Here is a 24,220-nt window from a genome sequence, read left to right as displayed (position 1 = left end):
AGTGGTGGAGTACCAGATTTATTGAATGCTTTTGAAAATATGTCTAGTAAGCAATGTGGAAAGACATGCTCACATTGACATTTTGCTTTTGTGTTCAACACACCCTCTATTTCTTTAACAGTTTAGCAACTTGTACGTTCTCTTACATTCTCTCATTTCTCCTCCTCTGCCTCTTTCTTTCTCTCTCCCAATCTGTCTTCCTTTGTACTCCATCTACTTTTCTGTCTCCTTCTTATCTGTCACTCCTTCTGTTTTTCTTTCCTTCCTTCTTTCTCTCTTCCATCTTGGCTTCCCAACATTTCTCACCCTGCTCCGCCACCTCACTTCCACAATGACAGCTCACAATTTGCCCAGTCATGCACCGGGGCAAGCCCTTGGTGTTCTGATTACAACACATCCCTGCCTAGCACTCCCCCTCTACCGTGAGAGGTTCACAGGATACTTCAGTCTCATGACAGAGCAGCGGATTCGGGAGGGGGGGTAGTGGGGAGGAGAAAGGAAGAAGGGGAGAAGGGGCGGCATATGATGGAATGAGATAGGAAGGTATGGGGGTGGGGTGTGGGGGTGAGGATTGATTCGCTCGCTGAGTACATTCATAAAGGGGTTGCCCTTGAACTTGGGCGAAGTGCACTGTGCTCCATTCTTCCTGGTACTCTTGGCTGAATGTAGAGGCCTGCTGCTGCTGCTGCTGCTCGCTGCATTCATGGTTGCTGGTACATGGGGGTAATTCATCGCGAAGACGTGGTAATGTGTTTCTGCCCGAAACGGAGCCGAGCAGGGTTCTGCCACGTCAAGCTGCTCATTAATGATTGATGCTGTTTCTATTACCAGTCGCACCAGACATCCCTTCAAGGGCAGCTCTTGTTTGGGGTGGGGAGGTCTGAAGGGATAAGTAACAACAGTGGAAAGAAAACAACAACTAGAGGTGTCCCAACATTCACTTTCACATTGCTGATTGATGTTTCACTACAAAATACTCATTGTCAAAATCTCTTTTGTTATGTTTTTAAAGGTCTTGGAATATAACTGGCCTTCACTATGTTTTTAAATGCATACCAAGTACCAGTCACTTCATATAGCAGTAATGTACCATCATTGATCACTTCATATAGCAGTTATGTACCATCATTGATCAGATCATGTAGTTTAAAAATTATTACATACACAGTTGAATTTCAAAATCTCTGACCATCTTATGTGTGACTGCCTTCTCACCGCCATGCAGTGCTCAAATTAATGATGTCTAGCCAGATTGGATTAGAATCATGTTGCTAATTGCTGAATTATTTTTTACGTGTCTGATTTTGCTTTCATCTTTTCTAGGCGTATTGTAATCAGATCTGCGCAAAGCAGCACCCTGAAAATTGTGTTTCAAACCACGCATGTAAAGGCCATTTGAAATGCCTTTTGAAATGTGATTCTCTTTCTGTCATCCATTTATGTACATCTACATGGAGAAATACATGGTGTCCTTGTGCATATGATCATCAAGAATAAATGCTGCTAAGTAGAAAGTTGTTTAATTTTGTTGTTGTTTTTTTTAGCTAAGTGGCAGTATGGATGTTTTACTGATCAGTGTTTATGTCTTTTCTCAGAGCTATATTTTTGTGCCATGTATGTGAACTTGCCAAAAATAGCTATCTTCAAGGATGATCAGACTTTTGTCGTGTCGTGTATGTGTTTTGTGAACCTACCAGCAATGTTGCAGGATCACACTGTATAGGGCTTTTCTCTGTGGTGGATAATGTCTTAATTCCAAGTTCGTAAAGGTAATTGGCTTTACAAGATATTTCTGCTGGTAAATATTTATTTCTGCTTGTGTACGACACTGAGGGCGCCCTTCTGATCTTATTTTGCAATATTTCACCTTCTTCAACTTCAAGTCGGAGGTAATCTCTGAATACAGCGCTCATACAGTCCCACTGCTAAAAGGGCGCTATAAACTCAGAGTCTTTTTGCATTGTTTATGCCTTTCATGTTGGCAACCATAGCTATTTTATCTTGTATTCACAATTTGTGGTTGTATTTTGTGACTGTCCAAGAGTCCAAATTTTGAAGATCAGGTGTTTTTGAGCTGTCATTCAAATTTATGTATTTATTTTTTTTTAAACAACGTTATACTGGGCATGTGTGTGTACAATGGATATGTTGCCATATTCTCAATTCTCTAACATAATTCTATTGTCGGATTAGCATCAATTTCAGTACATGTATCTACTACATTAAGTGCAATTGTACATTAGCATGAAATGTCATTGTACTCTTCTATAACTAAGCTTGTTCTTTATACTTTTTATGCCTCCACCCGAAGGGTGCCGGAGGCATTATTTCTCTCTTATTTTTTACTTCATCAGTTTTTTTTTTAATGTAAATGCTGAAGTATGAAGTTAATGTGAATGCAGTAGGAGAAAATTATATTATTACAGTTGAGATGTGTTACTTTAGTGTTCCTTAATTGTTGAGTCAATCCATGTATCTATACTAATACCACAGAATGCCACTTTAAATCAAACTATATCAAATTACAAGGTAAACACACTTTCTTATTATTTTTTCTTTGTTGTTGTTCAGACAATCATAACCAAGATGGTCGCATCACACTTGAGATTAAAATCAATCGTATTGAATTCCCAACCTCCACCTATGTAGACAGTGATCACTCCTTCAGTCACAGTATTTATTGTCCTAAAAGTAGTCTACTCTTCTATAGATGAGGATGTTACTGAGCCTTGGAGTAGTCCACTCGACTGAAGGTCAGTGGTAATTAATACAAGAAAGGCCTTCATCCCACGTAATCCAAGACTGATTGGACATTTGATTTCTATCACATTGATTGTAATACCAGGGTAATCCGCCCCCTCCTCTCAAACATTCAAGACAAAGCAACAATTAAAAATGTTGCCTGTTTGTAGATAATGTGCTCCGAAGAGTACGCTAGTAGGTAGCGGTCAATGTTTTTATGGTCTTGTTTATCATCTTTTTTTTTTTATCAAGGAATAATATATAAGCTCTTCATTATTTCATATCATATTCCTGTATACTCTGTGGCTCTTATTTCATATTGTAGTAAAAGTAGTAGTCTTGGTGCCATGGAAGTTTATAATATTTTTTTTTTGTCTCCCGCAATACATTAATAACCAAGCTGCATCCAATATTGGCACATTTTGATATGAGATGTGTAATTACAGCAGTCAGTTATGCATGCGGGAAGGTATGTGTTAGACAAGAAGTGACAGACGTAAATGAAATTCTGATTTGCGAAACAAAACACACTTCAGCATCGATAAAGGTCAGTGGGGCTGCCAAGATATCATATTTATATATTTTGTTAAATAACATCTTGCCATATTCACTAGAATTTGATGGAGTATGCAAATTGGCATTAACTGTCAGGGAAAACTTCTGTCTGGGTGAGCAGGAGACCTCCCCCCCCCCTTGTCTTATTATTGATCACATGCCGAGACTGTTATACATCAGCTTTCTGAGCTATGTACATTTTCAAAATTACGTTGTTTGGCTGTTGAATCCCCTGAAAAGACAACCATAACATTTCCAGAGCTCGGTCCTCAAAGGTGCATTTGATGTGTACCTGCATAACATTAAATTGAAACAAATGCATATGTTTATATGGTTTTACAAGAATTTGTTGGAACATTTCATTTTCTCTCCAGTTAATCAATTTTATACATTTCTTCCCAGTGGTATGGCATTGGTATCAATGGTAAATCGTAGGAATGACCAAAAGATTGCCAATATGGAGTTGTGCAGTTTGTGAATATAGGGTTCCTACATTTGCATTTGGATTGGCCATTTTGTAATCATTTAGAATGAGAAATGAGTTTTTTTTCTGTCTTTACATACTGGTATAATTAATTCAGAAACTATATTTGAAACTATATTCCTGTCTTTTGGGGCTATACCTTTTTCTTTTGAGTGTACTATTTGCTTAATTATTCAAAAGCCTCTTAATTTGCTGAATTTACTTCCACCTAATCAAACTAATATTTGCAGGGAAATTCAGAAATGCCAAATTAAGGATGACAATAGGATAATTTTTGCTTCGAAAAATCTAGGATTGTACATTGCCTCTTCCATGACCCTTGTAGTGTTACATCACCTCAAGTATCTTCATAAATGCTTGAGATTTTTCAGTTACTAGGACTTTTTCATTCCCCAACCACCACTTCGCAGCACCCCGAAAATTTCATTTCCAAAATGAGAGTCGTGCTCCCTTTTCCATTTTTTACGGGCACTGCTTTAGGATGAGAGGCGAGATTGGAGCAGTGGTGCATATGGGCAGAGCTATCCATGAGAAGGTGCACTTTCATGCTTGCCAAGTCTTTCATGACGTTTCGAAAGGGTCAACAAACTTTTCCTCCAACTTGCGCGAGCCTCGACGTCATCGTTGATGAGCATTTTTGTCGAGCGGGGTACATCACATCAGGGTAATATTAATTAATGCTTCATAGAAATTCTTTTTCCCCCTCATTTTACCTCTAATCTGCACAACAAATTACTGTTGTAGCATCTCAATATAGAAGATAATTCACATCTGATACCGATACCACGTGTTGCAGATGGATCAAATATCGCGAGAAATTAGAAGTGGCCTTGCAAAGAAGTAGTCATAGTATAGTCCTCTTGGGATACCACATTGTCTGTGTGAGGCCATCAGGTCAAAGACCCAGTGCACCTATCAGGCCTGGTCCTGATCATGGAAGAAGACAAGTCCAATATTTGTTTCTGGGGAAAGGACTGTGGAATGATTTTGCATGCTGTGGAAGGAGCTGGTGTGCATTTGTTAAGAGTCCACCCTTGCCACCTCACATGTGGATGGGTATTTGGTGTATAGTGAATGAGACTGAGGATACATAAATTAAAGACCCTGAGTTCAAATCATGCTTATTAACAATTTCCTGTCAAATATTTGTTATATTTTGTACTTTTTTATTTACTTATTTACTATGTATTCATTCATTCATTCGTTCATTCATTGATTTATTCATACATTTATCCATCTTTATTTTTTTATTCATGTATATATTATGTATTTGTCTATTCACCTATCATATATATATATATATATATATATATTTTTTTTTTTTTTTGGGGGGGGGGGGTGGGGGGTGGAATAGGCTGGGAAGTGGTTGGTAAGGAGTCTGTTTCCAATAGTGTCCCTTGTGGCCCAGATATAGACATGTGTACATGGCAGTGCCAGGTCAATGATTATGGCAGTGCTGTCTGAGAAAGATTAGTGCCAGTAGCGTAGATGCTACCCTGGGTAAATAATGTTATTCTATCATTACTAGCATTGGGGGAATCTCACAGGTATTAGCAGGATGTGACTGGTCTCGCTGTAATACCACATGCAGGCCGTGGGACTGACATGCCATGGCTTTACCACCATGGCTGCTAATTATTATTTCAGCTCATCCCATTCAATGTGGTATCAAAGTGAAACAAACAAACAAAAATAGGACAAAACAACACACAGTGGAATCCAAAGGAAAACAAGGGCAAACTTGCCACCGTATTTATGTAAGGTCATGTTTTGATTTTTGTGCTCCCAATACAGATGTTCTTGCTCTCAGCTCGTAAGGTATGGAATAAAATGTAAGATACCAATGCTCTTTTTTTTCTTCTTCTTTCAAGGGGGTTGGGGGGGGGGGGGGGATAGGGGAAAGAAGAGGAGGGGTGCTTAGGGAATAGTGGAGGGCGAGGAGTAAATGAGCTTGTCTTCTGGAGAAGCCATCCCCCCGTTTTACGTTGTTTGTTACACTGCATCTTTGCGGAGGAAGAACGGTGCTCCACCGGAGGTGGCAGAAGGGAAAATGAGCTGCAAAACGTCGAGTGGCCAGCCTGGCGCTGGCACACACCGAAAGTACACTGCCCTCCCAGGCCCTTCACCCCCACCGACATTGACTGCCCTAGTCTCATCGGCCAGACTTTTGAAGCAGTGCAGGAGATGGAGAAAGAAAGGAGAGAGGGAGAGTTTGAACTGATTGATGGATAGATGAATAGAATATAAAGAAAAAGACATCAATTGACGTGCATGTAGGGTAGTGGATGGATTGGTAAGGATGTATAGATGGATAGAAAGATAGAGATATAAACAGGCATACACACACACACACACACACACACAAAAATACATTGATATGTATGTCGATATATGGTTGGATGAATGGTTGGATGTATGGATGTATAGTTATATAGATTAGATAAAGGACTAGTACAAATACTGTATAGACTAAAGGGCCCGAATTCACGAAGGTGGTACCAATGAAACCATGGTTTAAACCATGGAGCGCCAAGTGTCACATGGAATATTTTGTTACGAAATTAATCATTTCGTCGACAAAATGACCGTTTCTTTAACGAAATGTTCATTTAGTCACAAATATGTTGTCATTTCGGTACAAAATAATCAGTTCATCGACAAAATAACTGATTTCGTAACGAAATATTCCATGCGACACTTGGCGCTCCATGGTTTTTGTCCATGGTTTAAACCATGGTTTCATTTGTACCACCTTCGTGAATTTGGGCCAGGAGAGGAAAGACAGAGAGAGAGGAAGATAGACAGACAGACAGACATACAGATTAGCAAAAATTTGACTGAATAGAAATATGAATAGCTCTTTAAAGTGCCCCCTTGAGATCAGGCATGCTCTGATATCATTTGAGACAGAATGATTCTAATAGCATTTCAGTTCATGTTTGTGTGTGTGTCTATGTGTATCTGTGTGTGTTAATGTTTGTCACCAGCTTAATTAAGATCAGAGGTAGATGTACATCAGTCACCTGTTATTGGAAGAATGTAAAATTTGGCATAATCAATCATGAATTTTGCCATTTGTGATAGAAATATGTGTTGGGAATATTTTCCTGTGTTTAGTATTCTTGGTTCATATTGAACAGATTTACATAATCTAAACTGAAATTACAAATGGCTGATACCAGAACCTGTGAAACTCTGACAGTATTTTTGTGTGGTTGGTAAGATAGGAACAATGACTTAAAAAATGGTATCTTATTTCCTTTTGGCAAACAATCATCTTGATATTTGTCTTCTATGAATTTCCATCTTCTGTCATGAGATCGAAAAATTGTTTCTGTCATATTCGCTCGATGTTGACTGAAAATTGATGAAGTGAAATTCCATCACAAATCTGAGGAGAAAAATGATTAAAACTTGCTGTGGAATTGCAACGGGTTCAGTATTCGATGACTTCACCTCCTGTGGAAGAGAAAAAGTTACAAATGTGAGCAATTATCCAATCATGCCTAGATGTGCATGCATAGCTAACATGGCATCAGATAGATTGACAGGGAGGAAGAAATGAAAGGGTTATATGCATTTGAACTATAGAGGGCGCCAAGCCATCAGAGTGCTGGATGGCTTCTCAACCAACCCAGGCTTGGTTTCGTGAGGTGGCTACGCTGTCAGTAATTTGGTTTGACATTCATCGATTAGGGGGCGCCCAATTCCTGTTAATCTGTGGGAATGACCCAAATGGATTTGACATTTTAGGTTATTCGTAAGGGAGACGTTTGATGAATGGAATGGGGTCTTCCTAGTGTCCCTGTTTAAGTTAACCCTTACTGAGCTTTGTTAGCTGATTGACACTCTAACTCTAGTACTTTCTCTGCCAATTAGCCCAGATGTCTTGTAAACTAATTGTCAGTGAATAGAGACAACCTAAACCCCCTAATCCCTTTTGTGTCACAAGGGCCTTCATGTTGGACTGAAGTGGTTTGCTTCACCTGAGTATGCCTGCTAACTTTACAACTAGGTATGGATGGATTACTTAATCTGTCAAGGACAGACTGATTTTGCTGTAACATGCATTTCCCATAGACACCTGCCCTAGTTTTCTCGGGACTCATCTTCAACAGGTTAATGCTGATGAAAAAAACAAAAACAAAAACAAAACTTGGTACGTAAAGGGTTAAAATGTACTACTTAACTTAGCAATAGCTCAATTTTTAGAAACTGTTAAACTTTACTGACCGAGCTTTGTGAGTATCTTTAAATACACAATACTCTGACATAGAAATTAAATTGAGAATGATATTGTCCCTATTAAGGATTCAGTGTTAATTGTGGCAAGAAGATAATTATGCTCAAAAGCACAAAGAGTCATAATTATTGTAGTCCATAGTAATGATAGAATATGTTGCTAGGGAATTTCCACTGGCACACACACAATATATGTATGTAATATATAGATATATAGTTTTTTCTGTACTGAAGTACAGAATTGCATGTTACATGTTAAGGATTGGAAGAGAAATAAAGTCCATTTTCCATCAGTCCCATGTACAGACAGATGCAACACTGATAATGGTCACAGTCATGTATGAAAAGTGGATGGGGTGATGATGTAATTGCTACACAGTCTCTCACTAACCTGCAGATTTTTTTTCTATTTCTTTTTTTTTTCTTTCAGTAAGGTCAGAAAAAAATGTCTTCCCTTCCTATCTAATTATTGCAGAGTTCAAGTGATCTCTAAGTGATAAATATCTTGATAATCAAATTTGTCTAGTAAAGGTGGTATGGGCTATGTAGCTGGTGACTTTTAATCAACACCACAGCAGTTATTATTCTTATTTTTTTTACAAACACGGGGGGGGGGGGGGGGGGATTCTGAGGCTATGACATTGTCACCTCATTTTACTTGTTTGCATATGTAGTTGTGACAGACATCACTACTTCATGAAAACATGTGATACCCTAAAGTTTATTACTTTCATCTCATGTCATATCCAATTATGACGAAACTCCGACCATTCCATTTTGCCCATTGTTGCTCTATTAATCATCTGAGTCGAGATGAACGTGGGTTGGCTTGTGCTCCCGAGCCATTAACCTCTATCTGTCATGTGACTGTGCAGAATTCCAAGAAGTTAGGAAATGCGTGGTAGAAAATGAAAATATCCTCATGGTTGGATTTTACTGTATTATTCAAAATGCAAAAGTATGAAATCATCTTCAGTGAAGCGCAAATCTGGCAGCTGTTATCATCGGTTTTAGTTCTGGGTCCTCTCTAGTTCATTTCCAGTGTGAGGTATGGAAGAGTTGTAACCTTATATGGTTATACAAATGATGCACAGGATAGAGTGTGTTAGTGTAGGCGTGGTGCACTCGAGGGTATTTACAATTGTGAAACATGCACGAGGCGAAGCCGAGTGCATGTTGCACTACATTGTAAATACCCGAGAGTGAGCTACGCCTCCACTAACGCCACGAAATAATCCTGTGCATCATTTGTTTTATAAAATGGGTCGAAAATTCGAGAACTAACGGCATTTTTCAGCGTTTTTCACGTACCTTTGTGGGTCAAGACGTCCGAAGATGTTCGTCCCAAACATTTACGCACGTCGCACTCGGAAATCCCGCACATACAGTATGATGGGGGGTTGGGTTTCCGGACACTTAAGTTTCCGCATGAAAACTTACTTATTTTACATAGAATATGCACCCTTTACCTTAAAGACTTGATATAGATTCCTCATATAGGCCTACTAGACAACATACTCTGAAAACGGCGTGAGAATTAACCTGCTAAATCGTTGGATTTGCCCTTCAAAGTGACTCCATGTACGCGTCCGGTCCCACAACGCTTGGTCTACTGTACTGTAGAAAGTGTACGTAAGTAGAGTATACGCACGCCAAACCTGCGCCACACATGTTATGCACAAGGGAAGAAAGGCCGGCCGGCCGGCAGCCCGAACTAGAAGTTGTTTACAGGATTGACGGTGCGTATGCATGCAATTCAAAGGAGCCGCGCGCGCACAGACGATCGGCAATAGGATTTAACACGCAGTGCAATGGGACTAGAATAAAGGAAGCACATGTGACTCATTTCAGCGCTTCCTATTGGCTACATTCTTGAACCCATTTTATAAAGTTGTGTTATTGAGAGAGAGAGAGACAGACAGACAGACACAGAATGAGAGATATAAAAATCATAAATGACTGTCACATTGAGATCACAATAATTCAGTTCTGAGCTTAAAACTAGATGAAATTCCTTTGACACATATAGCCTTCATCTTTGTTTTCCAACATCCATTCTTTCTATCTCTCCCTCTCTTTCTTTCTCTCATTCTTTCTATCTTTCTTCTCCCTCTCTCTCACCTGCACATCTTCCTCCACCTGTAAAAAGTTACCGTTTCCCTTTCTCTTCTTCTCCAACATCCAACATCATCCCTTGCTCCCATTGTTGCTCTCCCATCATCTCTCCACCTCCCACCCTCCATCTCTCCACCTCCCACCCCCCCCCCCCCTCATCTTACATCAAGAAGTCATGGCTTCTTCTTTTTCCTCTCTTCACCGCCCTTAACTCTTGCTCTCTCTCCCTCCCTCCCTCTCTCCCGCTCCCCTTTCCCCATCAACTACCTCTCTTTACATGTCAAGAAGTCGTTACTGGGGTTATTCTGGGTCAGACCCTCCCCGAAGGCGCTGTATTCCTTTCCCTCCTGCGCTACGTGGCAACCGGCCGATCTCTGCACCCTGTTAACCTCTCGGAAAATTTATCCTGGACTATCGTATGGCTGTTGAATAATGCATGAAATGAGAAACGAAGGGACGGACGAGAAAAGGAAGGAGAGTTCAGGGGGGATAAAAATTGTCGCAGACTTGGGGAAAAATCCAGCTAACACCAGGGAAGAAAGAGAGAAATTAAAAGTAGGTTCTTGACATTTGTATTTCTGTCTGTCTGTCATGTACCTGTCTTTTGATAGACACTTTGCATAATCTTTTAAATAGATAGGTAGATAGATGTTTCCATCAGGAAATACACAATGGGAGAAACCACCATATTGAAGAGATGATGAAAAAAAAAAACAGCAACAAAAAGATAGTTATCTAATGTGAGGAAATGAGGATGTATTACTTGGAAATACTTGGTGAATCCAGCCATGACCTGTGATAGATTGTGCCCTAGAAACATGGACATTGTGAGTACCTTTGTGAATTCTCAAATAGGTTAGTGCTAAGTGGTGTAGAGGCGGATTTTTTTTATATTTTTTTTTCTCTCTCATTTGTGGCACCATGGTAAGGGGAGCAAGAACAACAGCCTCTTTTTTCTGCTCTCTTTTCGTCCTCCTCCTCTTCTTCTTCTTCTTCTTCTTCTTCTTCTTCTTCTCTTCTTCTCTTTCTCTCTATGTTTGTTTTCTTTGAGGGCTTTTTGTTTATTTTATTTTATTTTATTTTTTTATGTTTGCTCTCCTGGAACTGAGTGCAAAGAAGTTGTACTTCACAGTTTCATCAGTTCAGGTAGAAGAATATTATTTGCAGTATTCTTACGTGGATGATTTAACCACAAATACCTAAGAGCTGTATATCTGGATAGTGTAAGAAGATCGAAAGTTTAACTCGTGTAAGATAAAGTTGGGAGTCAGGGCAATAAAGTGGTATGTTTAACTTCACACATGACTTTGGAGGCAGTTGAACGCAATGATGTTTTAATCCCTAAATGATGAATTTGGGAAGTAGCATGTTTAGTGCCTACCTGATTGAATTTGCAAGAAAGTGATGCTGTGAATGCTTGGTTGATAGACTTTGGATGCATTGCAAATAAGAAGAAAAAAAAAAAAGAAAAAGAAAAAGAAGGAAAAATCCAACATGGGAAAAAGGTAGGTAACTGAAATTTTTTATGGTAGAAGAGGATACAGGTATGAGGGTCTGTTGAGTAGCGTCAAGAGGGGATCAGTATTCCCAGGGGAGTCCGAGGCAGCTGATAGTCAGAGGTGGTATTAGGAGTGATACCGATCATCAATCCTATCATCGCCACTTTGAAGAGGAGATCACTCCCCCTGTGGGCCAGAAAAAGAGAGTGAGAGACAGACTGACAGATACAACACACGCACACGCGCGCACACACATACACCCAAATGCTCTGTGTAGAGCAACCCACTCAGAGTTCATAGACATTTGTCAGTATCTGGTTTCACCTCCGTTTGGACGTCTCAAATAACTAGACTTAAAAATTTAAAAAAAAGAAACACTTTTCTTTTTTTGGGGGTGTATTTCTCTGGAGAGAATCAAATTATCACTGATAGGATGTTTGAATGGCAGATGAACAAAGTTATAGCAAATGGCACAATGATCAGACCCATAATTGGTAGAATATTGTAGGCAAAGTTGAAACAGTGCTTATCTCTCTATGCTTAATAGATGTACATTATCTATATGACTATACAGTGCATATATATATACATACATAATACAAATTACATACTTTTGTATTTATGTATGTGTGTCTATAGATATTTGCCTAAAAGTATAAATCAGATACTTTATTTTGCAGGACCCCACAAATTATAATAGATGTATAAACTGGTATTTGTGTAAATAACTGCATGCTTTTAGCTTTTCTATATTCAGTCATATATAGGAAGTAAAAGTTACACTTCAGGTACTGTCCATTACATTCTTGGGCATAAGCATTCAATGATGAAAATTTTTTCCATGTGCTGTGCATCTAGCCCACAAATGGTATAATGCCCTGTGTGGTAAACAAGGTTATAATCCCTTCTCTACAGAAATCGCCTCGCATTATGGAGGAAAGTGTTTCGCGCAGAGCGCTATCCCCAAATATCTCTCTCCCTCACAATGATGGATGTGGCTCCGGGTAGGTCGGTGTAATTTCCCCCGTTTTCCGTGAAAGTTGGGGGATTTCATCCCTGTTTTTTTAACGGTGTCATGAGGCAAACCGTCGGAATCAATGTCGCGGCATACATTCCTTGATTACTTCGATTCCGCCTGAACCCATGGCGATCCGCGGATCGGGTTTCTCCGTAAGTGTCCGCCGAATTTGATTTACGGAAGGATGAAAATGTGTGGGTCAATGAAAATGGTGCCATGCAATTGTGGCCCAGTTCTTGAAGAAAACCACCATGCCTTCCCTCGGTTTCAGTATTTCTCATTTGTCCACTCGCTTTTTTCAAGGTGGAATTCATATTCTGGTTGCTCCTCATTAAGAAATTTCACATCTCGCATTAAGGCCATGATCAAATTACCAGGGGTTTTCATTTTAAAAGTTTCCTATAGTGATATATAGCACCTGTCTGAAACTTGGTATAATTCAACCTTTCAATATTAAAATGGGCACAATGACTTGAAGTTGATTTTGTTTTATTTTCTCAACACGGGATTCAAGGTCAAGCTGGAATGAGCATGTGTGAACACTATCAGAACTGATGGTTCAAGTCTGTAATATGCTGTACAAAAATGTAAAGGATTCTGATTATTTCCCTCTTAGAAGTAAATGTCATATACTGTAAATATCAATATTTTTGCATGATTAAAGGGGTCGTATAGTTTTGGTTGAGACCTAATTTCAGGTTTCTAACATTTTTTGGTGAGATAATGAGCAACCTCTTATGAAATATGAAAGAACATGTAATTCCATGAGGAATTAAACATCTGATGAAAATTGGTTTTGAAATGGCTGAGATATCCAAAACAGAGCAATTCTAATAAAGTGTGGGACCCACCTTTTATTACGATCGCTTTGTTTTACTTTGTTTTTGGATGTTTCAGTCATTCCAAACCCGATTTTCATCAAATAAACTTTGAATTCCTCTTAAAATGGTGTGCTGTGTACTATTTCATAAGTGTTTTCTTGGTATCTCGCAAAAAGTTATAAGCCCAATTCTCATCTCCACCAATACTGTACCATCCCTTTATTTTTTTTTTCACTGAGCAGCTCAAAAACATATTCGCAGGTTCGTGAATTCGCACTGTGCAATTGTCAACCCATTCAAGTTATGCAGAGAAAACTGTGAATATATTTTCGCAGGTTTTAGAATTTGCAGTAGCCAGAAGTAGCGTGAAATACATGAAAATTAATGTAGCGCAAAAATTTGTGCATTTACAATATGCCTTTCCTGTAAATCTGACATATATGCTACATATGTAAATTTCAAGTAGTTTGTTTCAGTGTGTATGTGGATGCTGTTTATAAAGAAGACTTTCATCAACAATTGGTGTTGCATTTAGTACTTTTGAGGACTGATCTATGTGATGTTATGGTACATGAACTAAACCATTATTTTGGCTGTTATAATATTCATATATTGTTTGGAAATAAAATTTAAAAAAATGAATAGCTAATATCAAAGCTGATAGTCTTTGGCCCATTTCCATAATGCTTGCACTTAAATAAAGTTACAATTGTTGCAAATAAAGTCCTGGGTTGAAAACATAAGAGAACTTGTTGTTGTTTCTTTTGTTTAGTTCTTTCCATAAGATGAGATTGCTAATGTAAATTTTCCCTTTTCAACCTTTGACCTTTGCCCTCTGCAGCAGGAGGCCAGCAACAACCGCAGCAGGAAGCTAGACTCCGTCATCGTCATCGACAGCGACAGTGAGGGCGAGAGAGATGGAACGCGGCGTCACCATGGGAACTCGGGCTCAGCCCCGCCCATGGCTTCGTCTCCGCGGTCATCCAAGGAGAGCAGACCGGACTCAACGGGTGAGATGGTTGGATTGTTTACGCACGCGTTGAAATGTGTTTGGTGACCATTTGTACTTGTGCTTGTGTTTGTGTTTATGTGTGCGGTCTGTTTCTTAACTTTTTGAGTTCTTGGTGTGTATTCTTGTTTTTGTTATGCAACATTTGTTGTGACATTTATTCCTGCCTGCTTTTTTGGTTTTTCTTTTGCTGCCTGGTATACTTGTTGAAGTCAACCAGTGCCCAGCTTGGTGTCATCCTAGCATCAATGTATGACCAGCTCATTCATAAGGCGTGCATTAGCCAAACATCATCAGCACACTCCTGGTCAGCTGTGTGCACTCTGTCCTCAGCTGAGAAATATGAGAGATGGCGTGTGTGTACACCTATGGCACTCATTGATTTGAGAGTCGAGATCAAACCCATTAGTGAGAAAACTGCCCTCAGTCCGCTTTCTGTTCCAGTTATTTTGGCCGAAGCCAGCCACACATGGGGATTAAATGATGCTTTGCTCCTGGATTTGCTTTTCCCAGTTGACTTTAAAAGAAAAAATGGAACAACAACAACAACAACAACAACAACTCTGGTTGGACTTGCACTTGAAAATATTGTGGTTGCTTTGGTTATTTGCTTGATGGCATGCTGCTTGCAGTTTGTTTTTTGTATTTATTTTTTGCTTGTCCATCTATGACATCGTGCAGAACAAACAACACAAAGAGAGAAAGAAAAAAAAGAATGAACGAATCTCAGGTATGATGTTGGTCAGTTAATAAACTTCTTCATCTCCTCTCTCTTGACCCTTCTTCTGTGGGGTAAAGATTCAGAGTGTAGACTGGCTTGCATCCTCTCTCTCTCTCCCTCTCCCTCTCTCTTTCTGTTGTATCCCATGTGATCTGTCGTGTAATTCCCATTAATGGGCGTCATCCACGTGTGCAAATTACCAGGAGAATCTGGTACGAACAACTGCCTTTTGTCACAGTAAGTGACAGTCAATGTATTACATGTAATGCAACATCTTATTTCCCCTTTCTGGTCATGCGTTAGTGCTAACATGTATCTAAAAACCCTTGGATGAAATCTAGTGATATTATGTCTCCCTTTTTGGAGTATGTTTTTATGTATGTGTGCATGTGTGTTTGTTACGATATTACCAGGGTGTTTAAGCTGGAAACAGCTTTTTTTCTTTTCTTTTTTTTTTCTTTTTTTTTGCACACGCGAAGGCCTTAGAGCATTCCTCTGAATAGCATTGTGTGCTATTAAAGTGGTATTCTGTTCAGCAATATGACTCCTGCCTATCACATACAAAACTGCTATGAGAAGCAGCCCAATGTCTTGTGCATTCTCCACACAATTTGCCGGATGCACATTGAGACATGGTCCAGGGAAAGCCTGTTGTGTCTTCTGTTAGATAGTCGTTTTTGTTCTTGCTTGCATCGACATACAAAGTTTGTGGAAGATGAGAAATGCCTTTCTACTTCCACCCTGTATCTTGTGTCTCATCTTAAAAGTCTGTCTCTCTTTCTATCTGTCTCTGAGTTTGTCTCTCTCTTAGGGTCTGTTTGTATTTTTCTTTCTTTTTCTTTTTTTGGTTCTTCTGGGTTTTATTTGCCAAGGTCCTCCAGTGGTCCATCATCTCAGTTGTGGCCACCAACCTCCAAGTTTGTGTGCATGTGTGGGTGCAGCCTGTAGCAAATTGTGAATGTGAATGGGGAGGGGGGGGGGGGGGAAGGAGGGGTTTCTAGGGTGATATGGGGGGGGGGGGTGTCTGTGATGTTAGGGCACCCTTCATGACGTGTAGGGAATAAAAGCTAAAAGGCCATGAGACTGCCCCTCTGGTGAGTCATTGTTGTGCCATGTAGATCCCCTTTGCCCCTCCCATCCCCCACCCCACCCCACCCTATCCCAACCTGCCCAGCCCCATTCCATCTCCACCACCACCGCTGGGAGAATACATTAGCACCTTTTACCCAGCGAGATGTATGGCCTGAATTATGAAAGAGCCCCCGATGTGAATTTTATGCCGCCTGCCTAAACAGAATGTAATGTCAGGAGGCAGCTTTTTATTCCTTGTGAATTCAAGTTCATTGCATTGACTGTTCAAGCGGAACATTTTTTCCCCTTTTTTTAATAGAATTTAATTTGCAGTTATGTTTCCTCTTAACTCCTGTCAAATGCTGCAGTGAAACAGCCATGATGTTCCATCTGTTTGATAGTTGTGCATTACTAATTCAAATTAATGTTTGTATCATTGTAAGTAGAAGTGAGGAATATATGTTGTATTTGCTATATGTCTTTCTCTGTAACCATTTGGGTGTGTTTGCATCATGTGACATGGAGACTTATGATTTTGAACACAAAAGCTTTCAACAGCCAAAGTGGTACTTCGGGAACATTACTCTGATTAGAATAGCGTACAGGATTCAGAATGTTCTATCATTCTTGATTTAATGCACACATTAAATGTTTGTCTTTGATTTTGTTCAAATTGCCCATCTACAGAAACAAATACCCCCCCCCCCCCAAAAAAAAAAAAAAAAAAATACTGTCTTGTAAACATCAAAGGTATGTTACACGTGGTATAAGAAGAACAATAAAATCAAGGTGTGATTTTTTTTTTATTGTCTTTGTATTAAGTTGTTATATCAGCAGTCTTTTGCTGAGACCTATGTCAGTTCAACCATTTCCAGGGTTTCCATTGAAATTGCTTTTCAGCATATTTTGAATTTTTCTAGCATAATGAAAAAGCACTTAGTATTCCTTTTTTTTCCAGCATGGGGGGGGGGGGGAATGATATTACTCTAACATGTGTAAGTTGCAAGTGGAAGCAATGTGTACTTTTCATAAAATATGAAATGTTGTGGAATTTTCTTTGTATTTCCTTAATATCATTGTCCTCCTGTAACATCTACAATTGTTTTGTAGTCTTCCTATTGAGCAATTGCTACACCTAAACATTTAACATTTATGAATTGTCCCATTTTCCTCAGTAACTTCATTGATGTGTTCTACTGATATTTCTGCATTCCTCCTATCTACATTGGGTTTCGTGTCCCTTTAAGTCTCACTTTAGGCCAAGTAAAAAAAGAAACCAGTTTCTCGTCCTCGCGCGCATCGATTTTGGCCGCCGCATCGATTTTTTTACTATTTACTATTTTCAAAATGGCGCTGAAAATACCAAGAAATTCATAATTCTCGTCCCAGCCCGCTCCTCGCCCGCATCGATTTTCAGTTGCCGCATCGACTTTTTTGATATTTACTATTTTTTCGGCCGCCGAAAAAATAATCGACAATTCACCTACCAATCGTGATGTCTCATTTCTAATTACGCCTTGCGTCCTCTACTTAGCTGGATCGAGTACAACTGTAGCTTCTGTAGTGCGTATGTAATAACGCATGCATTTCACACTGCGAGCTCGGCAAGAAGGAATGACCCACACAAAGCAGTCGAACTGTAGTTGGATGGGCGCGCGGGCCTGAGTTGTGATGTACAGCGCACACGGTACGTCGTGAACGCGATAGCGGCAAAATTTTTTGCGAACAATCGCTGACATTCCACGCATATTTTGCGCATTGTTCGTATTTTCCCCGTTTCTCATATTTTAAGCGGATGAATTGTACTGTACAAATGCTTGTGAGGATTGTATGAGTTTGTATGTATACATTTTCATGTCATTGTGACTATGTGCATGTGTGTGCTGTGTCGGAAGGTACGGTGCAAGTGCAGTGGCCGTGCCGGCCGCGTATAGCTGTCAGGGTCCCCATCCCCCTGGTCTGTCAGCTGTCTGCACGCACGCATGAACACATTCGAATGTGTAGAGGCCCAAACACTCTGCTCTGCTCTGTAACGTTGTATCTGACGGCGATGTATTGTTCTATTTTGAAGAGAAAATGAATGCGCTTTTCCAGCAAATGTAGAATTATTAAATGGGTGTATCTACAAAATAAATAATTTTTCCACGGATTCTGGTTTGTCTCGTATTTCTGCGGGATACTTTTCTTTACGATGTAAATTCACGGACACGGCCGTGAGTCGTATCACCTGTAGTGTGATACAATCATTCATCATCCAAATGATGAGTGATCATCAAATGTCTTTTTAGAACATGAAGAAACATCTTTAAATGTTTAATGCTATAATGCCATATCAGTATCATTTTGACATCCATCTGCAATTGTACCAGCCAGTTTCCAGTTGAATGTGCTACAATTGTGCTGTGAAGAGATGCAGATACATACCAGCTGTGTGGACACAAAAAGTCACAAACACCAATGATAAATAAAGCAGTGTTTTGAATATCATGGAATTTATTTCAGTCGTACATTTGTTGATAGAATGTTTCATACCTGTTTCAATTAATAGCACAATACATCAAAATTGCAAGTACACTGGTATCAGAAATGCCATTACAACACTAAATACCAGTATTAAGATGGTCATTTTCCCTTGACATCTGCAGTGGAAAGAAAAAGCAAATGTATTTCTGCATGCATGAAGTTTCAAGTATGGTACATATTATATCTATTTGCTTGAAAATGCACAGAGTGCAGGCAAGACATACACTCGGGACCTGGTCTCTCATAACACAGCTACCAGAGTGATATTTCATTTCATAAATTGGATATAGAAAATAGTAAAGCCCTCTCTCGTTACCTTTCTCAGAATTACCGGACGAGAAACACATATTACTTTCATTTTGACAATCCTCGAAAAAATAGTAAGATATCAAATAGTAAGGACCTCCCTCATCGCCTTGCTCAAAAAACCTGGACGAGAAACTACTTTCTTTTTTACTTGGCCTTAGAATGGACAATTGTGTTTTGAAGTTTACTTCAAGAGGGATAATCAACCCCTAACCTTGCTGTTCAGAGGTCAAGATATTAGACACTATCAGCTTAGACAAACCCAAACATGGCACTTGCAAGAAAACTGGGTGCTAAAGAGTTAAGAAACACTTAACAGATTAAAACATTGTTGGAAGACACTTCACAATAGACGATCAACCTCTACTCTTGCCGTTCAGAGGTCGAGATATTGGATGATATCAGCTCAGACAAATCCAAACTCTCCGTATGGATGCGCAAAGGTGAGAGGGATGGTATGATCCTTCTGTTGTTTCGCTTCAGACAAGGTGATGAGAGCTATCATTATCTATGACCTCGACACTTGTGAAGAAGGATAGTTTATCGATTGAAAAGTGATCTTCGGCTTGGTACACACCGATTCGTTTCCCGTTGCAAGGGGAAAAAGATGAATGCTGTATCAGAATTTAAACGAGTTGATTCTGATATTGTAGGGGATGAGTTTTGCACATGGTGAGCACTGGAGCTTTTGTCACCTATCAGAGAGATATTGCAAGCAAACATGTAATGACAGAGAGATTATCGGATATCTATTTGTGTGTGCAAGCACGAGTACTTTTGGATAATCAAAATGTGCCCGACCTAGATATTGAAACAATCCTTCAGGTATCCATTTCCTAATTAGCTGCATCAAATTATGATAATGTGACAAGAGATATGAGTGACCATGTTCACCTAACTTCACGAAATCTGCTCAAATTATTAATGTACAGACTTTAAAAAAAAATTAATCACCGTCAAGTAACCAGAGTTTTAGAACTGAACACTCCTATCAATAATCAGATGAAAGGGATAATACACTTTGTAGTGACTCAAACTTTATCTTCACTCACCTCTCAAAAGAAAGACAGATGGAGTAATAACCATAACATCAAATTATAAAACAGTTATGTTTTACTAAATGCTTGAATAAATGAATAAATGAATAAATAAAAAAAAACATAATCTCCTCCCTTGGCGGAGGTAACAAAGAAATAAATATTTACTTATTATGTTTGTATGTATTTGTTTGTTTCTTTGTTTGTTCATTCATCCATTCATTCATTTATATGTCTATTTATTTGTTTGGTTAGGGAAGAGCCTCAGATAAAGCTTGCAAGGGAAATAATTCAACATTTTGGCATTTGCCTTTACTTCTCAAGGCAAGTGTCTCTGTGATATTGGCAGTGGTTCTCATTCTTTGTGTCCCCCTTACTTACTTGTTTGATAAAAGGAAAAAACAATTTTTTATCTAGAATGTTGACAATGCTAAGTAAGGGGGACTTAGCTTGACTGAGTCAATGGCTCTTTTTGTGAATTTACCCCCTCATCCCCCCCCCCAAAAAGTAACTGAATAATTGCCATCATCATTATATGATTGATGGCCACAGAGTTGCATATGCCAAAATGTTTGCTTGCACTCTTGATCAATAGGGGCATTCCAAGAATGTTTTTTTAGTTGTTATCGTCATTATTCTAGTGCTTTGTTTTGTGTCTCAACTGCCTTTTGTGTGTGTGTGTATGTTATTGTGTAAAAATGTTCAATTCTCTCTAATTATGTCTTGTCATGATCATAAATCAACTAGAAACAAGTACTATGACAGATAGCTAATCATTCTAAGCTGCATTAGGTGTATTGTTTTTCTTGGAATAGAGAGAGGATGCCCCCCCCCCCCACACACACACATACAGACATGTAAACCTTTATAATGTAAATGAGAGCTGGTAACCTTGAAGTTTTAGGAAGAGCCTGCTATTACACAGCCCCAGCCCAATTATTAATATATATTTTTTGTGCTTTTTGATTGCTTTTTTTTTGGGGGGGGGGGGGAGTTAGTTATCATTTAATTTGTATAACATCATCCATCTTCTACAAATTTTAATTCACATTTCAAGGTTAATTGGATTGCTTTTTTGATGTGTGTCATTATGATGCCCAATGGGTATGTCAGGTATGTGAGTGCTACAGTTACTTTTATTACTCCCAAACAATGAACAGTCACTAATGTTGCCTTCTCTTTTCTTTTTTCTTTTTTTTTTTGTCAAAGTGAATTCATTTCCGGGATATTTTTAGCCAGGATGCATGATGTATGCATCTATCGTGGCTGATTGGGTATATACATAGTGTATGATCTTGAGTGTACTTTGTGAGATGAAGTGTAGGACAGAATGATCAGTTCATGTGAAGTTCATTTCAAGGAGACAAATGACGAGGTGAAATAGAGTTGTTATTGTTATTATCATTATCATTATTATCATTATTGTTATTATCGTTATTGTTGTTACTATTATTATTTGGCATTTCAACTTAAAATACAAATAGAAAATCATATCACATAATATAAAGTCAATGCACCATTGCTGCGTATGCATTCGGAGTGCATAGAGTGTAGACAAGTATATGAAAGAACATGCACAGTTATCGTGAGTGATGCATGGTTATCAAATATAAAGGAATATTATGTATAGCACTAAGCCCTGTGTAGGAATCCATGGTTATAGTGGACAAATTGTGTGCTGTAAAAAAGATACTGTATACGCCATATATTTCGTGAGTCCAAATTTTCGCGAATCGGGAATTCCGACGATTTCGCGAGTGGTTAAATTTGCGATCGTGGAGTCTCGTACTGAACGGAGAAATTATGTACACGCGTACGTCACATCCACATCGGGATTAGAGTCGATATTTTCGTGTGTCTTTAATTTTGCGAATAGCACCTGACTCGAGAAATTCGCGAAAATAAAAACCTCGCGAAATATTTGGCGTATATAGTAATGGATGTCACACAGTGCCAATTTGGCCAATCATGAAGCATGTTATAAACACATGATGTGCTGTCCACATAATTATAGTGTTCAGTTGATGGTGATAAGACTATCATTTTATAAAGCCAATTATGCAAAGATTTCAAGAAGTCAGTATACTCCATCCCTTCCTCATGTCATGCTCAGTATGTCATTTTAAGGTGTGTTTTTTTGCAATGAGCCCTTCACCCCCCCCCCCCCCCCCAACCAGTGACCAGTCCTAGTGTTGTCCGTGATGGATGGCACAAAAAGTTTTACAAATTGCTTGACAAGTATGTTGTGAGCAGTTAATGATTAGGAAATGATAAGTATTCTCATCCAGGGTTACATATTGTGTATGTTTTGGGAGCAAGGGAGAGATACATTAGATTGAGAGTAAGATAAACAGATACAAAGGCAGATAGACTGATCAATTGACAGATATATCTATAGGTTGATAGGTATTGAGATAGACGGGTAGGTAGGCCGATGCTTAGAATAGCGCTTTGACTTCTCATAGTGCTCCATGCAACAACAGAGACTCCAACTCTCCCGCTTTCGACGGGAGATCTCCCGCCGAAAGCCCATTTTTGCAGAATCTCCCGTTCTCCCGCTTGAGATTTAATTTCTCCCGCTTGAAATGACTTCTTACTTAATTTCATTGTATGTTGAAAAATAAGCCTTAGATAACACTAAAGAACATCTAGAACCCTAGACCGCAAGGAACTTCATGCTCGTGATGTGCGTTTCGTGCACATCAAGTTGGAGTCTCCCGTTTGCTAGGGGTTTCAGGCGGGAGAATCTCCCGATCAGAAGGTGCTTAGGGTTGGAGTCTCTGCAACAATAGTATGGAATTATTTCTCTAAAGGAACTCATATGAACACTGTAACTATGCTTCCAGTAACTTCTCCTAGAGGAGATATGAATAAATGTGGGTATACATTGCTTCATTTGAAGTAGACCTGATGTCTGATAACAGGGGGTATATTTCTTCTAGAAAATGTTTTCCCCCACCTCCCTCCAACCCCCCCCCCCAAAAAAAAAAAATTCTTTCTGCTGTGAGTGCCTTTTGCTTTGATGCCTGTAAGTATGATGAAGGTGAATACAACTCGATGTGTAGAGCTGTGCAATGATGAATGCTGCCCTCTAGTGATGACTGTTCGGGCGAGGACTTTCATTGATGTGAGCTCATTACACATCATCTGTTGAAGTTGATGTTGATAGTGGTCGTAGCCACTAGGTAAGTTAGGATTGAGGGTGTTGTGTACACTGTGTGTGACAAGTTACTGCGTAAGTTTTGGGAGTCAACCCAACAATCAATTGCAATTTTGCAACTATAACACAAATGTAAAAGATAATGACACAATGTCTTTGCATCTAAGAAACACAACTGATGTCGGACTTGATGTTAGCTAGCAATTGAATGATGAAATTCTTGGCAGTGTAATCTCAACAGTAACACTATTTACACAATATGCAGTTAAAGTTTTAACTGTTGCAGAAGTTCTGCTCCAACAAATGCTTTGAGTTGCCCATGAGACAGCTACATGTCCTCGCTGTATGGCATTTTTTTTATGTGTGTGTGCTTTACATTTATAATTGGTGGCAAGTTAAATTGATGATGATAATACTTTATCTCTTTTTAAAAGCAGGGTGTCTGAAACAGAAGAGTTTTAATCCAAAACAATTTGAAGTGATTCGTGGAATATCCCACTTTCATGTGAGGAAAAATGGTGTTCCTCGGGGATGGGGCACAAAGAGGGAAAGCCACATAAAACTTCATGCACGGCACAATATATTCATGATTAGCCACCTAGAACAATTGTGAGAGACAGTTGTGGTAGGATCAATGTTACATTACTAAAAGTTAATATTGACATTAAAATGCTTGTGTCTTGTTCAAGGTGTTGTGCTCCTTTCATGTTCTGTCACCGTAATCATTGTCGACTCTCTGCAGAGGTAGAAACAGATCAACCGTCAAGTCACTCAATCACTAATTGTTGCACACGGTGATCCCTGCATACCATAACCCTCCACTCCCATCCCAACCTAGCATGAATTCAGAATTTCCACATACTGAGAAGAAAAATGTTTGATATTTGATAACCTTGGCAAAATGCTTGAGAAAAAAA

General features: G+C 39.1%; 1 pseudogene; it reads left to right on the top strand.

Annotated features, from left to right (window-relative positions):
• Positions 1-24,220, top strand: part of LOC139716190 (uncharacterized) — a 243,494-nt pseudogene that overhangs the window by 107,852 nt on the left and 111,422 nt on the right.

This window comes from Diadema antillarum, unplaced genomic scaffold (assembly GCF_040938485.1).
Source record: "Diadema antillarum isolate AM-2024a unplaced genomic scaffold, OU_Dant_1.0 scf00000062, whole genome shotgun sequence".
NCBI lineage: Eukaryota > Metazoa > Echinodermata > Echinoidea > Diadematoida > Diadematidae > Diadema > Diadema antillarum.
Note: the sequence above shows the minus strand (reverse complement) of the source record. Positions and strands in the feature narration are given on the sequence as shown.